Source organism: Eleutherodactylus coqui, chromosome 13 (assembly GCF_035609145.1).
Source record: "Eleutherodactylus coqui strain aEleCoq1 chromosome 13, aEleCoq1.hap1, whole genome shotgun sequence".
Lineage (NCBI taxonomy): Eukaryota > Metazoa > Chordata > Amphibia > Anura > Eleutherodactylidae > Eleutherodactylus > Eleutherodactylus coqui.
Window position 1 is genome coordinate 50,217,521 of NC_089849.1, and position 25,301 is coordinate 50,242,821.

The 25,301-nt window shown below is 45.7% G+C and overlaps 1 protein-coding gene across 1 annotated transcript in view; it reads right to left on the reverse strand.

Annotated features, from left to right (window-relative positions):
- Window positions 1–1,998, reverse strand: part of SRC (SRC proto-oncogene, non-receptor tyrosine kinase) — a 41,108-nt gene extending 39,110 nt beyond the window's left edge. The window contains exon 1 of the mRNA XM_066587237.1: window positions 1,785–1,998. The gene's annotated coding sequence lies outside the window, so the exon portion shown is untranslated. The remainder of the gene's footprint in view (window positions 1–1,784) is intronic.
- Window positions 1,999–25,301: the final 23,303 nt, after the last annotated feature.

Here is a 25,301-nt window from a genome sequence, read left to right on the forward strand (position 1 = left end):
GCGACCTCTTCCCAGATTACGACCGTCTCCTAAACTGAGAGTTCGTAATTAAGGTCACCTGACAAACAAGTGTTTTGGTTAAAAAAGTCCGTTTTCATCAACGGCAGGAAAAATAGAATATCTGAAATGTGCAATTTTAACCCATACTTAGCCTGAAGCCGCTCATTAGTCGCCAGTCACTGAAGCAAACCAACCAGCGTGCGACTTCTCACAGTGTGAACAGGCAGCGGTTCATCGATGAGCGACTGCCTGTTCACAGCGAATGGAGGCGGTTGGACTAAAGAGTTCCCCCCGGCGCTCCGCCTCCACTCACCGAAGGACTGTGTGCAAGCAGGACTGATAATAGTTGGGGTGACTATTGGGTGTTTAAGCACCCCACAATCATCCCATCTAAGAGTACCCCAACACCGGCTTGACCAGGGTGTATCTGCGCGCGTAATACACAGAGAATAGAACCAAGTGATATCAGTGCGCTCGCTCACATTTCTGTATTTTAATCATGCAAAAATATTTTAAAAATTAAGAAAAAAAAAAACATGGTCTATTTTTCAGAATTTTTGCGCACAAAAGGTCCCCATAGAAGTCAATGGAGGAGGGGGGGGGCAAATACACGAGAATGTGTGTGACACTGCGGGAAAACAAACATCTGGAACTCAGACTAATTAGCCATTTCAATTAGTGTGTCCCGTGCGCAAAAAATATGCCCCGAGGGCAGAAAACGTGCAGCAGGGTACGCCGACACACGTGCCCAAAAAAGCCTCAAAGTTGCACTAAGATGTGCAGATTGCACTTCCGCTCGTGCGAGGCCGACCTGACACCATGCATTTGTACAGACCGCAAACGTACAACACTTGAACTCCGTTGCGCCACGAACCGCGTCCGTGTAGACGCAGCCTCAGCGCTTCATCAGACAATATCGTGTTGTGTCGGCAAATGTACCCACACAGAGATAAACCACGAGCGCCATCCGAGCGCCAGCCGTACGGCACGGGGCTGCGGGCGCTGAATGGGCTTGTCCCATCCACAAATCAGATGAGCAGAGGACAGGCTGCGACCATCAGGGCTCTTCTGATGCGGGAGAAGCCCATGACTGTGTGCTAGCTGAAGACAAGGCAGCGCAAACCCTGGAGGACCCGGGTAATGTGATGTGAACGGGGCTGTTAGACCAGAACGGTCAAGGTTACCCTGGGTGGTACGGAGGCGCTGCCAACCTAATGGCGGGGGGTCGTACTGACGCAGGGGAGGAAGGCAAGAACAAATGACCAATTCTCGGTATAAACAGGCCGCACGAGCGGACCGGCCGGCGATACCCCGGCTCGTCCAACAGCGCCCTGACTGATGAAGGGGCCTTGTACCCCGAAACGCGTTATGCGCTGGTTTCAATATGTAATAAACGACTACACCTCCACGTATCTACACGCCTGCGGAAGGTTGCGCCATTTTACTAGTTGTTCTCGCCTTCCTACCTACATAAATAGCCGCACTGACTACTACGGGCTGGTCTGACCGCCACAGGACGCAACGTCCGTCCGTAAGGCGTCTGTATACACAGAGGCGCAGGCAACGCAATCAGGCACATATAGGACATACAGCCCTGCCACCACCAGCGCCCCCTACAGCAAGCTACAGCATGAAGTTTGCTGATGTAAACAATGAGTGGCTGACAGCACAGGCGGCACAATGGGGGCAGCAGGCACACGGCCAGTGGACACAGCTCCATGCAGCCCCTGACCCTCTATGTACACAGCACAGCGCCACCCCCCGGCTGACACCCCAATGCCTACCTTTTTGTCACCCACACAGGGGGGTTCTAGTCTCCAGGGACCCCCCTCACTTAGAGGGGGGTGAAGTGCGCCGCCACCGGATCAATCTCCGGCCACTTTCCATTCAGCCCTGATGCTCCGGCCCGAGAAGTTTGTGTCTCTCCCTGGATTGAGGTTCACGCCCGGCCGGCGGCGGCTGCGACTCCCTCCTCCCCACCGATTGCGTTCAGCCCACCCCCGGGAGGCGGAGATGGGCTCGTCCATCCCTCCATGTGTCTGTGGGACTCGTCTCTCCTGCTCCCCCTAGCGGTCGCCTTGCTCCGTGCGCTGTAGCTTCAGCGGCGGGTGTCAGTCAGAAGGCTGGCCCCGCCCACTGCCCGTCCTTGTCTCTGCTCTTCCTTTATGCTGTCCTGCTCCTCCCTGGCTGCACCATCCTCCTCCTCTTATCTGCCTCCTCCATCCCAGCCTGAGCCTCTTTTTCCTGCTTCCCTCATTCCTTCCTAGTGAATAGTAGTGTTGAATCACTGAGAGGGTGACACATCCGCCCAGTATGTCGTCTGTACACCACATTACTGCTCACACACAGAGGGGGGGAGAACAAGCTGCTCACCCATGCAGGGGGCACAGCTGAGGTGGCACCCGGGGGTCAGTCACTCCGTTGGCAAAGGACGTGACCTGCGGGCGCCACCCTGTGTGGGAATGACCAGTCCCTAATAGCAGTCCGGCGCAAGGAGGCCATTAGTGTGAAATACTATGTTATCCCCAGGCGGTAACACAAATATGGCGCACACATTTAGGCCGTATTTACACGGACAAGTTCCTCGCACGAGTTCCGTCCGATTGTGATTTGAACAGAACTAGCCCCAAAAAATGATCTGTTATTTGAGCAATCACATGATGTCTTATTTCTGGGCGATATCGCTCATTATCCTATATGGGAGCAAAAGAAAAATACATCACATCGCACTCAGACGCGACTTTTACGTGCGTGTGACGCCATTTTAATTTTTCCTATTGGAATAATATGTGATATTCATACATGTGAAAAACACGAGTGAAAAACCGCACGTGCGGCCGTACAATGCGATGCGCTTTCCTCACAGAATCACGCTATTGGTCCGGGTTTCTCGGATTGATATTTTGCGCTCGCCCGCGTAAGGATATCATTTCATATAAAAGATACTCCTTTAGACTAGATTCACACGAACGTATCTATGCGGGCACAATCTCCGTGTGCGATACGCAGAGAGTAGAACGCATTGATCTCAACGGGTTTGTTCGCAGGCGCACATTTTTCCAGCGCATTTGTGAACCAATGGTCCGTATAGAAATCAGTAGGGGGGTGCGGCACGCTAGGAGATGCGCGGTACGCTACGTAATTCCCCAGGAAAAAGGACACATCTGGAGCTCGTTAGACTAATTAGCTTTTCAAATGGGTGCGTCTTTGCTGCGCACAAATGAACACGCCTTTTACGCGGGACGACTGTTGGACGCACAAACGCCAGAAAGCCCTCCCAGCCATGATCGCTATTCTGCTTTTACACAGGAGCGATCATACGGGCTCCTTCACACTGGCGATCTCGATATCACTGTGAGAAAAACGCTGCAAATTCGCATTTTTAAATGTCAGCAATGTTTTTTCATGAAAAATCATGCATCACATCGCTGCCGCACACGATTTTTTCAAAACCTAAAATAGCGTGAAGTTATCACGAGCGAGTCAATGAAAAAACGCATCACATCGCACAAAAATCACAAGCTCGTGCGATGCGATAAAACGGAGGCTCCATGGGGAAACATGGGCGATAAAAGGAAGCAAAACGCAGAAAGATCGGACAAGCTGCATTTTTCAAATCTCGCAACATCGAATGAGTGAAAACATTGGAGATGTGAATGAAAACTTTATAAAGCACGGGTTTCATTATTCTGCGTTTTTACCCGCTCTCGCATCGTGCGAAAACCACACAATTTTATCGCCAGTGTGAAGGCGCCCTCAGGCCTCGTTCACACAAGCCCATAAAAACGCCAAAGTTATCGGCGCAAAAAAAAATGGGGCTTCCTGCGCAAAAATAGTGTGAACAGGTAATTTCCCGTAATTAAGTCCTGAGCTTAATTAGTGGTGAAATTGCCCGTTCACGCGATCGGAAATGGCGTGTTGCATGTTATCCAGCTCCCATAGGTGTCTATGGAAACCCCTGCGCAGCTCACACCAGAGATAGGTCACGTCCGAGCTTTTTACACAGCTGGGAATTTCGTTTGTGGGATTTCAGTCGCGCACGTCCGATCTTTTTAGGTGCGATTAAAATTATTTTTCGTCTGAGTGTTTCCATAGGAATCCATTGGTTCTAATAGCTGTGATTTTCTTGCTTGGACAACGCGGCGCGCATTTCACGCTTGTGGGCCGGACGCCTTACAGTAGAAAAAAAATCTGTGGCAGAAGATGGTCATGCTCTATTTGTTGCAGATTGTCCTAGCAGAGTTCATTAATTGTGATGCAATGAGTATATTCCACTGTGAGAATCCATATCTGCACCGTGTGATTATGCACTTAGATGATATTCACAGCCGCACTCTTTTATCCGTTTTTTTTTCTTCTTTTTTTAAAAAGTAAAAAAAAAAAAAAGAACTCTAATTAATGCAAACCGAGGGAAAAATATCTGATATTGTATGTTCAAAAGGTTTTTATGACAGGTATTTAAATCCACACACTGGCCATGAATACACCACATCCAACCTAAACATAGCATCAACTATGCAACTAAAAAGGAGAAATAGAAGAAAAAACACAAAGGGGGGGGGGGGAGAGATCAAGAAGAGAAGTGCGCTGCAAGTGAGGACCGTAATTATAATTAACTAAAATCTAAATAAATAAATAGATGACTGGATAAATAAGCAACCCCTTCTATAAGATAGGGCTGTCCAATAGCCAGCTGGAGAGAGAGGGCGAGTCTCCAAATCCACCCACACCGCCCAAGTCGAGTAGAATCCCATAGACTGGTAAAAGACATAATAGGGATCTACGGGTCTTTGTGATTAACGATATGGTCTTAATGATGTTGTCTCGAGCCTCTCTGCCCGGGACGAAAGCAACCCGTGGCTTCTTTCCCATGAGCGTATATCGGCCGGCAACTTCACAGCTGGCCGATATACACTACCATCTGGGGCGTAGAAGCTCGTGAATGGGCGCACAAATCTACCGTTTGTGCGCCCGTTCACACGGCATGGCCCTCGGTGCATATACGCCGAGGTCACCATGCCATCACCCCGTTCCCTTCCCTCACCCTCGCAGGCTCACTTCTACTCTCCCCCCTGCTCGTTATTTGCAATGGGAGGGAGCAGGACCGAGGCACCACCCCATCCTGCCTCCTGCCATTGCTGGCTGCAAGTAGGGTGCAGAGCCTTGCTCCAACCTGTCCCATCCCTTGTCCACAGCCAGCAATGGGAGGAGGTGGGACCGGGGACGGCGCTTAGCTCTCCCCCGCCCCTCCCATTTTAAAAAACTAGCGGGGAGGCGAGCAGAGGGAGGAAGTTTAGCAGCCAGGCTGGTAAACTCCCTCCCACCTCCAGCAGCTGTCATTGGCTCCCATAGGAACCCATGCAGCGGCCAACATATTCCGGCCCAAAAGATAGTTCCAGGACTATCTTTTGAGCCCGACATAAAAATGTCCGGCGCAATATTGGCCAACTGGGCGCTTTTACGTTGCGGGAATACGACCATGTGATCTGGTGCATTGGAATCCAATGCATCAGATCGTACTGTATATCAGCCGGCCGTGAAAACGGCGGGCCGATATACGCTCGTGGGAACAAAGCCTGTTCCTCATACGGTGAGGAATATGAGGATGCAATCTGAGAGCTATCAGTATGGAATCAGTTTAATATCATTATTTATTGAAGAGATGGGACGGTCATTACTACAAGTTGAGGGGTCTTTCCCAGTTTTGGGAATGTCAGTTATATCTGCCATATCTGGTGTTTAATGGATCTGCTAAACGGATCTGTCACAAAACAGGTTCCGTTTTCATAAAATCGCCGAAGCCGTCCTTATATTGTTTCAGTTTTCTTCCATATCGGCTGGTTTCCGTTTTATTTTCACAGAACAAAGACTGACCTGCCGGATGGACCTTTCCGTTTTGTTTTACATTGTACTCTATGGGGGAGCGGACCCAAATGAAAACTATTCCATTTGCATTACATGTAACAGATCCGTTTAATACGACTGGTACTCGTGGTGTTTATGATTTATGCATACAACCTTATTTATGAATTCTGTATGTATATATGGTTCGTTTAGAATGATAGTTCAGTCTCTTGCTGGAGTGCTGTGATTGTTTGAGTCTAGGGCACATTCTTTGATGTATGACCCTTTATTTCATGTGCCTAATTACAGGCAGTTACTGCAGATGGTCCATTATCATCTCTAATGGGTTCTTAGTGTTTGCTTGTTATTGTTTTTCAGTTTATCTTTTGACTTATCTGTTCAATAAAGATCTCCTAATATCATTTTCGGGTGTGCACATTTATTTGATGTGTTCTTAATTGATTGTGAATGCTTTAGCTTAAAACATAAGAAAGTTTGTTCCTCTTTGTACTTTGTGGCAGGGACCTCAGCTCAAGGATCCTGACAACCACAACATCTAACATCTCTATAAAATATGTAAGAAGTTGCTAAAAATGTCAGTTCTTAACATTTACCCTAAATATAGTGTAGTTAATAGTAACATTATACATAAAGCGTTCTTTCTAACCAGGCTTAAAGGCGTTTAGTAACTATTTACAGAATATGTGTTAAGTGTCACTTAAGCCCCATTTACAGCCAATGATTATCGCTCAAAATTTGCTTAAAAGCCATCATTTGAGTGATAATCGTTGCGTGTAAATGCTCCCATCTTTCACTCTTAGGCTGAACGATGATTTTTAGGTGAGCATAAAATCCATCGTCCGGCCAGAGAGCTGATAGCAGGGACAGTGTTCTCCACAGGGAGCGTTGGTTACATTGTATTCAGGCTGCAGCCCTGTGGCAGAACACAGGAACTGTATGCAGAGAACAGACTACCTGCTGTTCTTTGCATACAGCCCTGGAGGCTCATTTACATGCAAATGAATGTAATAAGCTGCTAATGGGCATTAATGCCTCTTAGCAGCTTATGCAGAATGATCACTCAAATGGTCATTCTCCCTATCTTTTGAACGAATTTTGAGCGATCATCTTTGTGTGTAAATAGGCCTTAAGGCCAATTTAAACACACCGATTATCGCTCAAATTTCCGGTAAAAGCCATCTTTTGAGCGATAATCATTGTGTCTAAATGTGCCCATCTTTCAGTTTGCTTTTGAATGATGGTTTTCAGTTCTACTTGAAAACTATCATTCAGCAGAACAGCTGATAAGCAGGACCGCAGGCTGTGCTCTGCCCAGAGTGATTACAGTTGATAACATTGTATCAGCTGTTCTCAATTGTCAGCCCCTCTGGCAGATCAAAGCGAAAATAATCAGGAAACAGCAGGAGGTCTGTTTCCTGACTACAGCTCCTGGCGGCATATATTGTATTTCAGCCGCACTTCAGTAGCGATGAGCGATTCCAGCGACCTCATTGGTTGTTGGGTACACCCCCCCCCCCCCCCCTTTGGAGATCTGCACGAGTGCTAGCTAACGAGCCCCGCGGGGGAGTTAGGGTTTAGGGTTAGGTTTAGGGTTTAGGGTTAGGTTTATGGTTTGGGTTTAGGGTTGGGGTTAGTTGCTGACCCTCCTACGGCCCTGCTGCTGCTTATTTAACGGGCCAGCCACTCGTGCACATCTCCAAAGGGGGGGTGTACCCAACAACCATTCAGGTAGCTGGAATCGCTCACCGCTACTGAAGTACGGCTGAAATACCAAATATGCCTCCTGGCAGCTCACACACTGCTACTTGGTACTAATAGGCATTAGTGCCAAGTAGTAGTTTATGCAAAATGATCGCTCAAAATCCATCTTTTGAGTGATCATCTTTGTAGTGTAAATGCATCCTTAAGGGTGATTGCACATGTAACAATTTATCATTCACACTCGTGCAGCCTGTTTATACAGGCAGATACATCATTGGCTTATTCATTCGCTAAATTGTTCAGTCATTCACATTCATTGTACTAGTGAATGAGGACGATTGAATGATCGATATTAAAACTGAATGAGCCTGCTTAAAATGAACGATGAAGATATGCAAATGAAGTATCATTCAATTATTGGTCGTGTTTACACTGAGCGATTATCATTCAAATTCGAACAATCTAGCGAATTTTGTGAATGGTAATTGTACCGTCTAAACGCACCTAAAGGGTCTGACCACTGAGACCACCAGCGATCACGAGACCACGTGCACTACGAATCCTCCATGTGAATAGAATGGCGGTCTACATGCCTGACCACTACTCCATTCATATCCATGGGACTGCTGGAGATAGCCGAGGGCTTGTACTGGGAATATCCAACAGCTCCATAGAAATGAATGCAGGATCCGTGATATTTGATCTGTTTTTGCCTCTGTATTTGCTGTCATTGGTTTTATTTTCTACTGGGCAAGATCTATGGATCTGTTTTTTGCGCAATAGAAAATAATGCCGGTGGATACAAATATGAATGCACATACTGATGAAATAGGGATGCAATACGGATACATCTCTATCTTCATCACTTTCCACAGACTACAATGGGTGTATTTATTTATTAAAAACTGACAAAAAGTCGACATGGCCAGGAAAAATACGTCCATACAAGTAGATTCATAGATTTTCATTAGCTGTGTATGACAGTCCGCATTAAAACAGACCAAATGCAGATCAAAACACGCTCATCTGAAAGCAGCCTATATTTTTTGTTTATGATATATTTCTAGCCTTGGTGGAGAATATAAAGATATTTCCGGGGCATTTGGGGTGTTTCCAAACATCTGCAGAATGCTGTGATCTTGATACCAGCCCAAAAGTAGGGAAAAATGCCAGAAAAAAACCTCACACCATTTGTAGCGTGTTTCATATTTAACATCTGTAAAAGTGTGACAGAACATCAGGAAAATGCTATGTTTGAAACCCACCCTATTAGTGGTTTCTTAGTAATAGAAGGGACCCTCCATTTGGACTATCATCTTTTAGCCAGAAAGAAGAGCAACTGGAGGATGACTTTGCATTACACGCACCCTACTCTACACATTACATGGACCCAGAGCCAAGATTAAGGGTAGCCAAGGGTAGGCGGCGCTTAGTGTGCCACTTTGCCATAGGTGACTGACGGTGGGGGCAATTTCATTGGCAACAATCTTTATAATGAGCATTACAATCAGTGATGGAAGTGTTCATTGGTACAGAAATCCTGTGGATCGGTGAGCATGGTTTGTGTTACTCACCTTCAGCCGGTCTTCCTCTGCTCTGAGCACCGGCAGAGCACTGAGGTCTGACCTCATCCCACATCAGGACGTAGTGTGCATTGGCATCTGGACACGGTGGACTGGAGCTGCTAAAGCGGTGACATGCAAAGGATAGACAGGGTGGTTGGACGGTGCCCAGACAGGAGGAGAGTGGAGTCATTTTTTTCTGGTCTACTCTGAGGTCTGAAAAGTGACTTGGGCTATACTCATTATGGGGTCTGATCTGGGGACTGTTAATTACAGGGTCTGATCTGAATGTCAGTGCGAAATCTGCAACAAGGCCCCAGCTATTTGTCTTTCACTATACCAGTGTTTTATTTTGTGGCAGAGGGGTCTTTGGGCTCCATCAGGCTCCAAGGCTCAGCTGTGAATGCTATCTCTGCACTTACTATAGTAACATAGTATGTTAGGCTGAATGAAGACAATGTCCATCTAGTTCAGCCTGTTTCTACAATGTTGATTTCTGAAGAGGAAGGCAAAAAAAAACAAGGTAAATGCCAATTTAGCTCATTTGGAGGAAAAAATTCCTTCCTGACTTCATAATGGCAGTCAGAATAATCCCTGGATCAACGTTTGAGTTTTACCTAACTCCAAGACCCGGATCAACAACCACCGAATGTCTATATCTTGTAATATCATATTCTCTAAAAAGATGTCTAGTCCCCTCTTAAACTCCTCTAGCGATTTTGCCATCACCACGGCCTAGTTTTACCCTTGACTACAGCTGTGTCTGCAGAAAACCTTGAAGTCTTCAGGAGAAATTGCCAGGTCAATCTGGGCCAAATGGAGAAGAAAAGAATCTGTTTTTTAAAAAAATATGTTTAAATCTCTTTCCTTAGAGACTAAAATGGTTTTTATTTCATTCTGGGGTCTCCAGGAGTAGGGCACAATTTGCAAATCACAATGTACGAGGCCTGAATGGACCCATCTCACAGAAAGAACTTGATCAAAGCCGACAAGCACACAATGCATTTATTTTTGCAATTGGCTTTTGAGTCTGTTCAGATCACATCCCACCTGCAAACTCTTCTTGTCTCACTTGCTGAGCAGTAGGTGCTAAGCCACGAGGATTGCTTAATTTATATTTTCCCAAAATGATAAAAACTCAGCTGGAAAAGTCCCTGTGAAAGAAGAGGAAGTATATAAGTGCTACTTCCCCATGGAAAGATTATAGCTATTATCTGAAATAGCTGAATCATGAGGAAGTACCAGTTAACAATATTCAGAGGCTGAAATGCTATAGATGCCAGAATGGCAGCTAGCAGAGGTAGGAATTTCTGCCTGGAATGTCATTACTTATGTCTCTGGAATTTGGCCACGGATTAGTAAACTAGTAAAGCTCCGAGCAGCGCAGTCGCCCAGGTAGCTACAGACACAAACATGCACCATAAATCGTAGCTGTCATAAAGACTGTATTCAGAGGCCAATCCACTTCATCAGTTCAAGGGTTCACTTAAATCACAAACATAGACTGGATTTCATGCAATTGCCTATATAAAATAACTGTCAGTGTCAGATCACAACAATGAACTCTGTATGCAAACAGTCATAATGATCAGTTCCATCAAACTAACAGGGCAACTTAGTTCTTATGTCTAATGCACAGCTCAAATCATGTGCAAAGCCTTCCATCATCACATGGCGTCCCTACAGCTCTGTATTATGGTGCTTTAGGCACCCAATATGCCTTTAGGGATCAATACCTCCTTAAAATGGCATATCTGAGAGCTTCTATATGAAATTAAAGGCATATGAGGGTACAGCATAGATTTCTACAGGTGTCATATAATGGATCTGTTCAACATGGATCCATAATACGGCTGCGGCAATCCTAAGCAAGTGATCATGTTGTGGCAACAAACATCAACCACGTAACACATTCAAGTTACAAGGTAACTTCAACCCTACCTAAACAGCATCTTCTAGTGAATTTGCGCTTTAAAGGGGTTGTCCACCTCTAAACTATTGATGACCTATATTCGGAATCGGTCATCAACAGTGGATTGGCGGGTGTCCTTGGCACCCAGGCCAATCAGCTGTTGTCAGGGCTGCTGACTGGTAATGCAGGCATGGCTCCCATTAACTTCAAAATAAGTTGTACCTGTAGAACCAGTACTATAATGTGTACGAAGCAGGAAGCAGATAGCTCCATAAACATTACAGTGGCCAGGGCTGGTACTACAGGTACAACTTCTTTTGAAGTTAATGGGAGCTGTGCCTGCATTACCAGTGCCGGTTGCTACAATGTCTTGAGTTATCTGCTTCCTGCTCTATACTCTGTCAGCAGCTGAGACAAGAACTAATCAGCGGAGGTCTAGAGTGGCGGACCCCCACCGATCAACTATTAATGACCTATCCTGAGGATTGGTCATCAGAAGTTTAGTGGTGGACAACCCTTTTAAAGAACAATTTCACTAGAAGATGTCCTTAGGTAGGGTTGAATTTAGTGCTCTTTTGCACAGGACGAGCTATCGGGTGCAGATGCCCAACAGGTCGTCTCAGCGATAATCGCCCCTGTGCTTTTACACAGGAACAATCAGCGCTAGTGAACGGAGACAGAATGGGCAGGGATTGGTTCAGCCTGCCCTCCTCCATTCCTTACTGGAGGAATCACGCTATTTGCCTTATCCTGTGTTAGCTATATAGAAGACGGTAGAGATCCAACCATCCAAGGCGGTTTTGGAATGTTCGCATAGTTTCCCTTATTTATTAGCAAACATATGTGTAATGAGTGTGCAATCACCAATTTCTCATTACACTTAGCACATAGGTTGGTTTACAGTGTTTACGAAGTACTTTTGGTCCATGGTTCGACGTGTTTCTCTTCCTAAGGCACAGTTCATCAGGAACAAATGAATCTACATAATGTATAGGGTTAGTGAATGCTGTTCCCCAAATGTGCGATTAGATGAGTTACATATGACCCAGTTTAGCAGCTATCTTGTCTGAGTACTAACCGATAGGTAACCTGAGGTGAGTGGGAGGATTGTCGTCTACCTATGATATTTGTCAGGCTACTATGCAAAATGGCATAACTACCTCTCACAGGGTAGTTCATAGGGTATTAGTGTATCTTGACGCCCCTGTTACACCCCTAGTTTCTGATTGGCGTAAGAAGCTAAGGTCCTGGAAGGAGCTACGAGCCAGGTACGCTGGGAAAATTGCAGGGGAGATGAAGCGGGGCCCATGCTGCAGGAGGAGTGGGAGCCAGGGGCAGCAGTGACAGCGCTCCCGCCTGCTTTGGCCGCAGGGGGAGCCGAAGAGGAAGCGTACAGTCCTGGACTTCAGCAGGGACACCTGTCACAGCTCTGCCGGCTGTTTGGGCCACTGGGGGAGTGGAAGTGCCTTGCATCTTTGCTGCATAAGTGGGACCCAGGGACAGCAGCGCCGATGAAACTAGAAGCTCTCCCAGATGCTGTAGCCGCAGGGGGAGCAGCAGCTCAAGACTACTGTGTCGATGCTGGTTGAGCGGGAGCAGGGCACAGCAGTAGGGACGCCACTCACAGTGCTCCCGCGTGGTTCGGCCGCAGGTTGAGTGGCTGTGGTAGTAGACAGTGCAGGGGAGGAAGGGGGGGTGCAGGAGCGGGGGGAGGGGGGACGTCAGTGCTGAGGCATAGGAAATGGGCAGGGATGGAGAGTTAGGGTGAGGGGTAAGTGTAACAGTTAGCCTTATATTATATCAGTAAGACTAACTGTTACACTTACCCCTCACCCTAACCCTCCATCCCTGTCAGAAATCACTGCAGATGCTGCATGAGCCTATTATACAGCCCTTTGAACTCTGCAGCCAATCAGGTACAGGGGGCGTCACCCCCCTGTCAATCTTGACTCCTCCAGTTCTTCCTGGTGGCGTCAAGATACACTAATACCATTTCTTAGTAGATAGGTTTTTCAGTCATAACTATACTCCCTTTGAGTAAAAAAATTAGTGTAGCCACAGACTACACCAAAAAGCTGCCCCTTTCTATTGGTACAGTCAGAAATTAATGTCTAACTAAATAGTTCAGTCAGTGATACCAAAATCTATAATCAGCAGCTATTCTCTTTCTGATGGTAGAACTAGGAAGATTAGCCTAGAGCCCCTGGTCTTTGAGGAGTAATGGGCTACCTGCTTGATTAGATGAAAAACACTAGAATCCCTGTTATAGTGTTTACTGACTAAACTGAAGATTCAATCCCTTTCTTTCTGGGATTATATTAGCTAGCAGTCTAGGAGTCAGTCATCCAGGTTAGCGGTCTTCAGAGAAGATTTTTAAATCCTGTTTATACCCTCACTAGCTGACATGAGCACAATTGCCTACGGGTTTCTAAATAAGTAAATTCAAAAATAATAAAAGATGAAGCATGGCCTGCAGCCCTGATGGTGGACTGCATGCATCTATGTTATGGGGCTCAAAGGCGAGGGAATGAGGAGTCTGGGGAGCTGTATTTCGTATCCACCAGGCAGCTGTTCCAGTGCTGCATTCCTATGCAGTTGGAATGCGCCAGCAGTTTGACTCTTTCCACATGCACATCTACCATTGAATGCTGGAGTTGGAAGGGACCTCCAGGGTCATCGGGTCCAACCCCTGCTCAATAGCAGCCTCTAAATTACTGCTATTATCCTGCAATCCAAACCAGCACTAGAGAACAGACTGCCACACAATAGCCACTTATGGATGTCTAAGGGGTAACATTTAAAACTCCCCATTTATTTTACAGAGCCCATACATATTCTGCAGCACTCTGCCCATTGAAGCTCACAATCTGAGTTCATCTATTAGTATGTACTTGGAGTGTGGAAGGAAACCCACACAAACGCAATGCGATTTGAACCCAGAACCCCAGAGTTGCAAGGCAACAGCATTAATCACTGAGCCACCATGCTGCCCATACCATGACTATGAGATATGTGCATAGAAAGGATGAAGCTGCTGGCCCACGCCAATTTTGCAGAGGCACAAAACAGGAATAGGGAGCTGATGAGCATTAAACATAGCTCCCCAGACTTCCTGCTCCCTCACCTTTGAGCCCTACAATGTAGGTTTCCTTTAACTGAGCTGACTTGCTGAGCAGAAGCTTTTCCCCTTCCTTACCAGGCAATGATTACCAGGAAATTTATAGTCTACGGGCAGTAGAAATAATTATGATAACTGTATTCTGAATGAAGGCAATGTAGTAAAAAAAAAGGAAGTGTCTTTTCAAGGGTTCATTGTCTAGACATTACGGCTACTTTTGTTTCACAATATTGCAATAGTTGCAAACCTGGTACATATGGCATGATGATATCCTACATCTTACCATCAATGGTATCTTGTTCTAGAACACAAAAGAATATGTCTCCTGTATATGCATTTCATGTATGTGCTCTATCACGTGTGCAAATGTTCCGGAAGCAATAAAGGTTAGACATGTCTGCGACTTACCCAGGGACATAACTATAGCGGTTGCAGAGGGTACTGTCGCACTCGGCCTTCGCACCTTAGGGGGCCCATAAGGTCTCTCTTATCAATATGAGGAGTTATATACTATAACCCCTTAAGGCTGGGTTCACACAGGGTGGATTTGCCGCGGAAATTCCGTGCGGAATCTTGCCGCGGCAAATCCGCATGCGGCCGCTAATCCCGGGATTAGCCAGCCATGTGGACGAGATTTCTCAGAAATCTTGTACACACGGGACGGCAAATCCGCTGCGGCTAAGCCGGCAGAAGCCGCTGCTGCGGCGCGGATTTGCCGACTGCAGCATGTCAATTTTTTGTTTTTCCGCTGCGGTCGCGCTCTCCTCTATGGGAGCGCCAGCCGCAGCAGAAGAGTGAGCGGCAGGGCCGCTTCAAAGCCGCCGTGGCAAAAGCCGCGGCGGTTCTCCCAGCGGAAATGTCGCTGTTTTTCGCTGCGGCCAAACCGCGACATTTCCATCGGGAATCCACCCTGTGTGACCGTGGCCTAAGAAAGCAAGTGGTGAAACGCAGGTTGGGGCTCAGGAACGCACTCTACTGGTATATTTGTAGTCCTCCTTTTTTTATGCATATTGTGATGGAATCATTACATATACAAGGACTGACTACTTCTATTATTTGTATTCCAATGTATTGGCTTGTTAAAGGCCGCCTGCACATGGCAGGACCGGATTCCACATGCAGAATTCCGAAGTGAAATCCCGCCCTGGGAGCAGCAGCGTCTGCGTGTACCTGTTCTTTCAGTCTTCAATCTGTACTGCGGATGGTCCGCACGGCGAGCCTTTGGACATGGGCAGTACAGATTTTTATTTTGAAAATCTTGCTTTTTTCTGTGTCATCGCCTAGCGATAACGCAGAATCCGCGACCTTTCTGCAATGTGATTACGTAAGGGCCGCGGGTCGGATGGCTTCCATTGACTTCAACAGATTCCACACAAAAATAGAGCATGCTGCGATTTTTCCTCCGCTTGCGGAAATCGCAAGTAATTTCCGTAAGTGTGTAGAAGAATTGATTTCCTATAGCATGCTATGGGCGCTATTTGCTGCGGATCTGCGGTGCGGACACCCGCCACAGATTCCACAGTGAATATCCTTCCGTGGGCAGGAGGCCTTAACCTTTCCAGATTGTGTGAGCCTGCTTACATGGACACTGCATACTATGTTTTTAAACATTTTTTAGTAATCTTGACTAAAGCTTTAGATAGCCGCTCGATCGCTATTGTGATGCTGCTCTATTTTTGGGCGTTTAGCATTCATCATTAATGATGAGGAGCACTAAAAGCCGGCATCAGACGCAGCATCACTGCGGCCAAAAACTAAAGTAAAACACGGCAAAGCGACGCAATTTAAATCGCATCGCTTTCAGTAACGCCTGTATGAGGTAGGCTTTAGTGGTTTAGTGTAGCTTATATTTATACACACAGGCTTTATTTGTGATTAGGGTTGTTTCCCTTTAGGCCACCTGCAGACGGCCGGGTCGGATCCCGCTGCAAAACTCGCCCCTGCAGGGACCAGCGCGGCACTCATCTCTCCCGCGGCTCCAGCTCTTTGATGTGCCGGCTGCCAGCCAGCGGCGCATGCGCAGACCGAATCTGGCGGCCGGGGAGTGACATTTCTGTGCTGGGCTCAGCGAGAAATAGAGCATGCCGCGATTTGTTTTCTGTGCGTGATTTTGCGCAGACAAATCGCGGCCGTCTGCATAGGATTGCGTTTTCTAATCCAATCCTATGGCAGCTTCCACGGGTGGAAATTCTGCGGGAAATCCCGCCGCGGAATTTCTGCCCATGTGCAGGGTGCCTTATTGTGTTTAAGTTACTCCTCTGGAAGATGGATACCAGTGAGCCGGCTGTTACTGCACAGTTTGCCGTATGGTTAAAACAGCCCTGAAAAACACATCTGTACTGTATGAAAAATATGCGCGTAATACGCAGCTTCCATATGCCCATGTGAATGAGCCCAAAACCTGGCTTTACATTGTACACAACCTTTCACTCGCCCAAAGTTCAGATTGGACACCTACAAACTTGTGTGACAAAAAAGTCTTTATGGGGCTCATTCTCAATAAAAAGTCTTATAATGCCATCTATACGTTACTGCGCCAATTTACAGTCCCCAACAATAACTCACACCACGACTGCTTATTTATTAGACCCTCCTAACATTTCTAAATGACCCCTTTCTAAGGACTCCTGTCCGTGGGTGTTTCGGTAAAACCAAAATTCAGGACGCTGCGTGCAACACTGATAAATAGAGAACGCTGCGATCTATTTCTCACGCATATCTACACACAGTGTTTACACGCTCATGTGAATGGATCAATGAGAGTCCATTGACGCATATTGGGCGGCCCGGGCATCGCACGCGTAATACACAGTGAAAGAACGCCTGTGAACATGAGCCCCAACATTTCACTACTCAAAATAATCAATCATTGTGGATGAACCCCTCTGACCTCCATAGAAGCATCTCTGCCTGGGTACACCCAGATCCGCACTGACGAGGGCGCTGCCCATTGTAACCTATGGATATACACATCATGTATCTGGATGATGAAGACTTATTAAACAGAGCAGAAAATGACCCTCACAGGCTTTATTATTCCTGTAACTTTTCTAAAACTCTAGATATTTCTGATGAATTATGGCCACCACTGCCAACCTAAACATGAAATGCCATCCCTGCCCCATCTACTGATAAGGTGGCACTAGAAGAACCAGCCATGAATCTTTCTATTTTTCTGGGCACTAGGCCATCACTCATGATGCCAACATCACTGTATATGGCAGAGCAGTGTACTGGTAGGCACATACCAACATTAGCTTCAATTACCTGTGACCTCCACTCGGTCAGAATTGACAGTGGCATTAAAAGGGTGACCGGCCACGAGGCCGATTGCAGCTGTTGCTGCCAGGTGTCGACTTTCAACAATCGATGGCAGTATTTGGATCGACGGCTTCAGGATTGCGAAACATGGCGTCCAATGGACATAGAGGAGGCGGTGAGGAGAGGAAGAGGGTAGAGGAGAGCGTGAGCTGACTCACGGAGATAAAGAAGAAGAGCGGAGAGGATGAAGCTGAGGATGAGGAGCCCAGACCGGGCAGCAGCCAGGACCGCGTAGCATCAGACCACAGCTTTGACATCAGTCGCTTCACCGGCCTTCAGATCTTGGGCAGAGGAAGCTTCAGCAAGGCAAGTTTTATAACTGCTTATTTTCTGGTAAAGGGACAGTGACCCGAATTCTCATTTCCATTTATTGTGTAGTTGGGTGAATGACCGGAAGTCCAGAAAATGCCTGATTCCCACGATCCCTCCTACAAATGTCATATCTCCAGTACTGAGAGCCTCCAGTAACATTTATTTCCCCACGTGTGATGGGCATCAGCAGCTCCTTCTATAACGCCGCACTGTAAGAAGCCTCCACATTAGGCCCAGTCTGCTAGAAAGGGTATTCCACTGTGTAGAAGCGCTGATCTCAGGGGATGAAAACCTTAGGAAAAGTATATTCTTATTTACCTGCCCGCTCCATGTAGGCTGCAGTAAGCACACAAATCCAAAAAAGAGGAAGCAAATAGCTCAAATTCCGGTGAAGTAGTTTCTTGCTTAATTTGAATTCTTGTGCTATAAAGCAATAAGCACACAATGTATACTTTGACCCCCTATGCCTGTATACACTGACTCCTTATTCTTGTATGCAAAACTGGATCTTTCATCTCAACTGCACATTTCTTTTAATTTATTAAAAGTTAAGTTTTAAGGGTGCTTATCCGTGAAATGCACATTTCTTTAAAGCGGTCACGCTATATGTTTATTTAGATACAGAAACAGCCACCTAAACCCAGGTTTTCGCTCTTGATGCATACCTTTATCTTCCTCAGGCCTAAAATGATGTAATTACTACACACAATGTTATACTATATGTAATTATAAATACAGTTCTTACATGAGACATACATAAATTCACAATCTACAATGAAGAAGTGAGATTTTCTGGAGGCTTTTTTCCAATTTCAATGTAACTATGCCTTTAAGACCTGCAGTAGATGCTGGAGTTGACCTTGAAGCTTCCTGATGTAATACCCGTGAGGAATGTCCCTGGCAACTGGCTGTACAGATTTAGTAACCAAAGCACCAGTCAGTAGCTATTGATGGTGTGTGGTCAACTTAAGTTGTAGTAGAGATGATAACGCATGAAACCTTCTTGGTTAGACTACAGGAACACGAGCAGAGAACTGGTGCGAATATGAACGCCATTCTCTTGAATGGAGTCATATATATGAGCTTGCCCAAGTGAATATAGCCTTAATGGGAGTACGTCTTAATTAATTCTTCATTATTTTTACTCCACTTTCAGGGTTCATCCCATCGTCACACCTTAGGGTGACTTTACATGGGACATCTATTAGCAGAAAAATCAACGAGCAACGATAGCAGTGATAGTTGGGACCCTACAAGGTACTGAGCGCGAAATTGCTCAGTAGTTGCTTGTTTCGTTTTAGCTCACGGAAATAAAGCGACTAGTAACATAGTATGTTAGGCCGAATGAAGACAATGTCCATCTAGTTCAGCCTGATTCAACCTCCTTGTTGATCCAGAGGAAGGCAAAAAACCCAAGAGGCCAATTAGCCCTTCCGGGGAAAAAAATTCCTTCCCGACTCCCTAATGGCAGTCAGACTAACCCCTGGACCAACCTCTAGTAGTTCCAGTGGCGGCTCTCGCTCACTGTAAACAGGCAGTCACTCATCTTTGAATGACTACCTGTTCACAGTGAATGGAGGCGGACGGTAGAGATGCCCAGCGTGCTACGCCTCCAGTCACTGAATGATTATCGCTCCTGAGCAAAAGCACAGAAGCTACAATCATTGGAAAGACTTTTAGTGATAATCAAATTTTAGTGATAATCATGCAGTGTAAATGCCAAAAAAAGAATCGCTCACTATTCGTTATCGGTGACTTTCAGTCAGCTTAAAATCCATCGCTGGATCACGGGCTTGTCATTTTGTGTAAACGCTCCCTGCTCAGTCCCTCACATAGAAGATGAAGCACTGAGCGAGACTCCCACGATTCATTGGTGAAGTCTGCAAATGTAAACGCTCTGCATGAGCGCTAATGACCTTAGTAGTGACGTCAGCGCTCGTGACGTCATTTACCCGACTTTTGGACCATAAGATGATGCATCTATCATATAACAGATCTTCTATGTAAAGCAGTCACCTGTGAGTCTTACATATTGAGACATTCCTAATCAACTATTGAAAACAAATTAAGAATTGCTGAATTGTAACACTTAGGGCTTGTCATGCAGAGGGTTAAAAATTAATTTTCACAAATTTTTGAAATAGGGGATCTAAAAATATAGTTTTGATGCCAGGAATTCAAATCTGCTGGGTTTTTTTTCATTGCACAACATTTTGCCCAGTAAATTGGGACTTGAACAAAAGGAATATTCACTATTCTTGCAAAACAGTCTATAATGCCAAGAAACATTTATTTTCTGTTGTATAAAACAGTTACTAAGACACATATCTTTCTAAATAAAGAACAACAGAATGTAATAACACCACTTGGAAAGATTGATAAGGTTTATTGCAGGGGTTGTGTAGTTGCACACTTAAAATTTGTAAAGGCTGGGCATGAGTTAAAATAAGAAAAATGTTACCACTCACCGGCTCCCGCTGCCCAACCCTGCCCTCCGTCACTATTAGTCAAGTGACTGCTGCAGCCAATCAGAGACTTTCGAAATTCTGGCATCAGTGCTCACGTCCTGGGTGCTATGATGCCAAGAATTCGGGACAGTGACACTGTGGCCTCTGATTGGCTGCAGCAGTCACCTGACTTTTGCCAGCAAAGGATGGGGTACGGGCTGCAGGAACAGGTTAGCGGTGCCCCGGGGGACTGAAGACAGGACAGTATGCAATATTTTTTCTTTTTAAGTCATGCCCAGCCCCATCAAATTGTTTTATCATGAAACCATACAATCCCTTTAAGTCTTGTCTTCATTCTTGGACATCATCTGCTGACTTGCTTCTTGACCTCATCTATATGCTTCTGGACCACTGTAAGTCATCAATCTTCTACACACCAACCTTTCTCTTATTACTATCACTGGAGCACAAGACTGTCTGAATTATCATTTTGCTGAACGCTGAATGATTGGCAAAACAGCATCCACTAAAGCTTTCTTTTGAAGTCTGAGAAGCTGAAGCTGGAACAATACATGACGTGGGCTTTCCACCCAAGAGTGATTCACTTTGATCTGGAATCAGCAGGGAATGTACTCACCAACAATGTACTCTATTATCAATCTTAAAGGTTGTCCATTTGTATACTACTGATGGCATATCCTCAGGACAGATCATCAATAGTAAACTGGCAGGGAACAGTCACCTGGCACCCCCTGCTGATCAGCTATTCTTTGGGCTGCTGTGCTTGTGCTCGGAGCTGCTTTCGGCAGGAAGCAGACAGCTCTGTTCCCACTGTAGTGGCCAGGGTTGGTATTGCAGGCCATTCATTTCAATGCGAACTTTGCCTGCAATATCAAGGCTGCAGAAGGGTAATCATTAATTTACAGCTGAACAACCCTTTTACGTTCTGCAGGGTTTTGCTGTTAAAACCATGTTTTGAAACCCATATAGGAAAATCCTATTACATTTTGTCATAAGAAAGATATCATTTTTAAAATAAAAGAGCATACAGGTTAATCGAAAATTGCATACGAACATGGAAAAAATACATTTTTACAGGCTCATTTGCAGAGTAAAGCCAAATTACATCAATTTTAAAAAAAACATTTTTGAAAATCTCTAGTCAAGCTGCAACTTTTTAGCCCCCGTCATTTTTGAAGTTTGAAGGTCAGAAAACTGGACACGCCCCTATTGTAACGCATAATTGAAGGAGGAATCCATCTATTTATTCACATCATCACACCGGTGATTTTGCTTTAGTCTTTGTTTTATTTAAGATTATGTTTTTCTTCCAATTTCTTGTTTTCAATAATTTAAGCTATTGTCATTAGCAAACAACCCACCGCTCATAATGGGTAAAACAATCCTGTGAACTGTGAGAAATTCATTTAAGTAAAAGCGATTACTCATGAAATGGTGCAATTATCGTTATTCTCATGTAACATTCGCTAGAATAGATTTTTGAGTGGGCGATACAGAAACAACTCCTATAGATAGTATACTATAAACATATTACCTACGTATACCCTTGTGGGCCCATTTATAATGCTACTGCCAGATTCTTGAAAAACTATGGGGGAGAATAACGAAGCGGAAGATTCCAGGATTCAGGGTCTACTTGCACCAAAAAACTGGTGTATATGATTTACGCCATATTTATTATGTGATTTAGGCACTTTCTGTACCACGCTCATCAAGTTGATATGGCTTAGCAAGAGATTGCTGTGACCAGCCAGAAAGTGGTGTTGGGCGCAAAGTTTTGGTACAAGATAAGCCAAGCAATTAGGGCCTTAAGAGATCACGTTTAACCCGTTTAGGACCAGCCACAGTAAATTTACGGCGGCTGGTCCTGGGCTTAGAGCACCGCCAATAGTAAAATTACGGCAGTGCTTTAAGTCTCCTGCCTCTGCAATCAGTCAGAGCAGGAACGGGTTATCAGCTGTTAGTGACAGTTGATAACCCGGAGTAGAAGGCAGGAGGGGTTTTTAACCCTTTCTGCCTTCTGCTTCCCCGATATACAGTAAAGTGAAAGTAAGATGTACTTTCACTATGGGAGCCTCGGGGGGTCATGTGACTGCCGGTATTCCCTGCTACTGCAGAGCTGGAGGGTCAAACTAGACCATGGCAGCTTTGCAGGTGACTAATGTCTCCACAGGGGTTGCTTTCCCCTGTAACTAGGGCTCCTATGGACGCCCGAGCTACAGTGGGAAAATGTCAAATAAAGAAAAAAAAATATGTGAATGTCCCCCAGGAGGTCTTATATGACGTCATGGGGGACATAGATAGTAAAAAACACAATTACATAAATAAGTAAAACAAAACAACAGAATAAAACAACAATACATACAAAAGAAAGAATAACACAAAGCAGACGCCAACAAAAACCGTCACCGTATGCGCCCTGTAAACCAAAACCATACATACTATATATCAAAACGTCCGAAACAAATAGAGGAACCCATTCCCATACTTTTTAGTGTAAATATAAAAATAATATTTAAAAAATTATAAATGTTAAAAAAATGATTTTTTTTAGCTTCTTACCCACAATAAAACTAAAAAATGGAAGAAAAGTCATTGAAAAAGATATAAAAAAATAGTCCTATATGTCACAGAAAAAAAAATAATTTTGGTAGCTAAAGGAAAAAAAAATAGAGCAGTAAAACTGCCACATGGGTAAAATCCCTAAAAAGTGTCTGGTCCTTAAAGGGGTTGTCTCGCGCCGAAACGTTTTTTTTAAATTTCCATAGGACCCAGTTCAGCGCAGGACAACCCCAAGGGATGTGTTAAAAAAAAAATATATATATTACTTACCCGAATCCCCGCTCTGCAAAGTCTTCCTTCTTCCTTCACCAAGATGGCCGCCGGGATCTTCACCCACGATGCACCGCGGGTCTTCTCCCATGGTGCACCGTGGGCTCTGTGCGGTCCATTGCTGATTCCAGCCTCCTGATTGGCTGGAATCGGCACACGTGACAGGGCGGAGCTACGAGGACCAGCTCTCCGGCACGAGCGGCCCCATTCACCAGGCAGAAGACCGCACAGCGCAAGCGCGTCTAAAAACGCCAGAAGAAAGCGAAATTAGACGGATCCATGGCGACGGGGACGCTAGCAAAGGAGCAGGTAAGTGAATAACTTCTGTATGGCTCATATTTAATGCACGATGTACATTACAAAGTGCAATAATATGGCCATACAGAAGTGTATAGACCCACTTGCTGCCGCGAGACAACCCCTTTAAGGTACAAAACAGCTTGGTCCTTAAGGGGTTAGACAATCATTTATGGGTATTTTCAAAGTTATTTTTTGGAAATCCTATACAAAGTATACCTGTGAAAGGAAGGTTTCTAATTCTCCTGCACTGCATGCAAATTATGGGCTATTGGTCTAGTGGGTGGGCCGGACCATCCGCTGGGGCCTGTGTACCTTCCCTTTCTGTGCCAGTGACGTATAGATGTCCTCCCCGTCATCACCGCCTCGGTGTAAATCTCATGCACACGCTGTGAGTACTGGGACCAGTAGATGCACAATTCATCTGTCCCTGTTGTGGACAGATTTATGCAATCCAACTGCGCATGCGCTGATAATCCCCAGCTTCTAGTCGTAGGATCAGCAGCGCTAGAGGAGGAAATCTTCTTGGTTGCAGGAGCATGCACTGCAGTGGTGATGACTGGGAAGATGTCTCCACGTTACTGGCACAGAAAGTGGTGGTGTTTGGGGAAGTACATAGGTCACCAGAAAAGGTCCAGCTAGTCCTCCCACCAGATATATTGTCCGTAATTAAGTGCGTAAGAATTGAAAACATTCCTTTTTACAGGTGTGCTTTGTACAGTATTTCTAAAAAAAAAAAACTTTGAAATTGCTCATTGCACGAGGGTTTAACATGTCTAACACAAGGCCCGTGGCTTGAATCTGGCCCACCAGCCGTTCATGCCTAGCAGAAATTCTACGTGCACAGCCTGCAGCAGCGGTCCAGTGGCAGCATTGCAGTCTGTGGCCGCTGACCTTCCCCCTCCCAGTGTCCGTGTGCGCCGCCCTGTGCGCAGCGCAGACACCGAAGTGAAAGGTCAGTGGTCACAGACTCAACAGTAGCTGCCACCTCCAGGCCGAGGCTACAGGCTGGGTGAGTGGAAAGACTATAGGAATACTACCCAGCCAGAGGCCAATAGGGGGGTCACTATTGCTATTGGGGCCACTACTGAAGCCACTATTGGGGTCACTGTTAGGGGTCATTCCCATAGGCATAAGCGCATTTTGGTCGAATATCGCTTATGCCCACATTTTTCGTACGCTCTGCCATGTTTTTTTGTTCCCACATGCACTGTGTATTTACACATGCAAAAAAAAAAATGCAGACAGGCTCATTGACATGGTGCAAAAATACGCAGTGAATACACAGGTATTCTGCGTATCGGCGCTTGCCCATTGCCTTTGATTGCCTATTGCGGTGCGTAATAAGTAACAAAATAGGTCATGCTCCATTTTTTCACATCGCATGAAAAAATACGCATATTACTCTACGCAAAAACAGCCAAGCGAACGAGCCCTTGCTATATGATTACAATTGACCCCTTGAAGGCAACCATAAGGGCTTATTCACACGGGCATATATCTGCCGCTGTTCTCACGGCCGGACGATATACGCCACGATCTGATGTATTGGATTCCAATGCATCAGATCACACAGGCATATTCCCGCGGCTTAAAAGCGCCCGGCCGGCAAATATAGCGCCGGGTGCTTTTACGCCGAGCAGCAAAGATAGTCCTGGAACTATCTTTGTGCCCGGAATATCTTGGCCACTGCATAGGCTCCTATGGGAGCCAATGACAGCGGCCAAAGAAGGGAGGTGAGGGGTAGTTTAGCAGCATGACTACTAAACTCCCTCTTCCTTTTCCCCTCCCCTCCGACTGTTTGCAATGGGAGGGGGCAGAGCTAAGCTCCGCCCCTCCCATTGCTGGCTGCAGACAAGGAGTGGGGAAGGGGCAGTTGCATAGCTCCGCCCCTTCCCATTGCAAACAGCCAG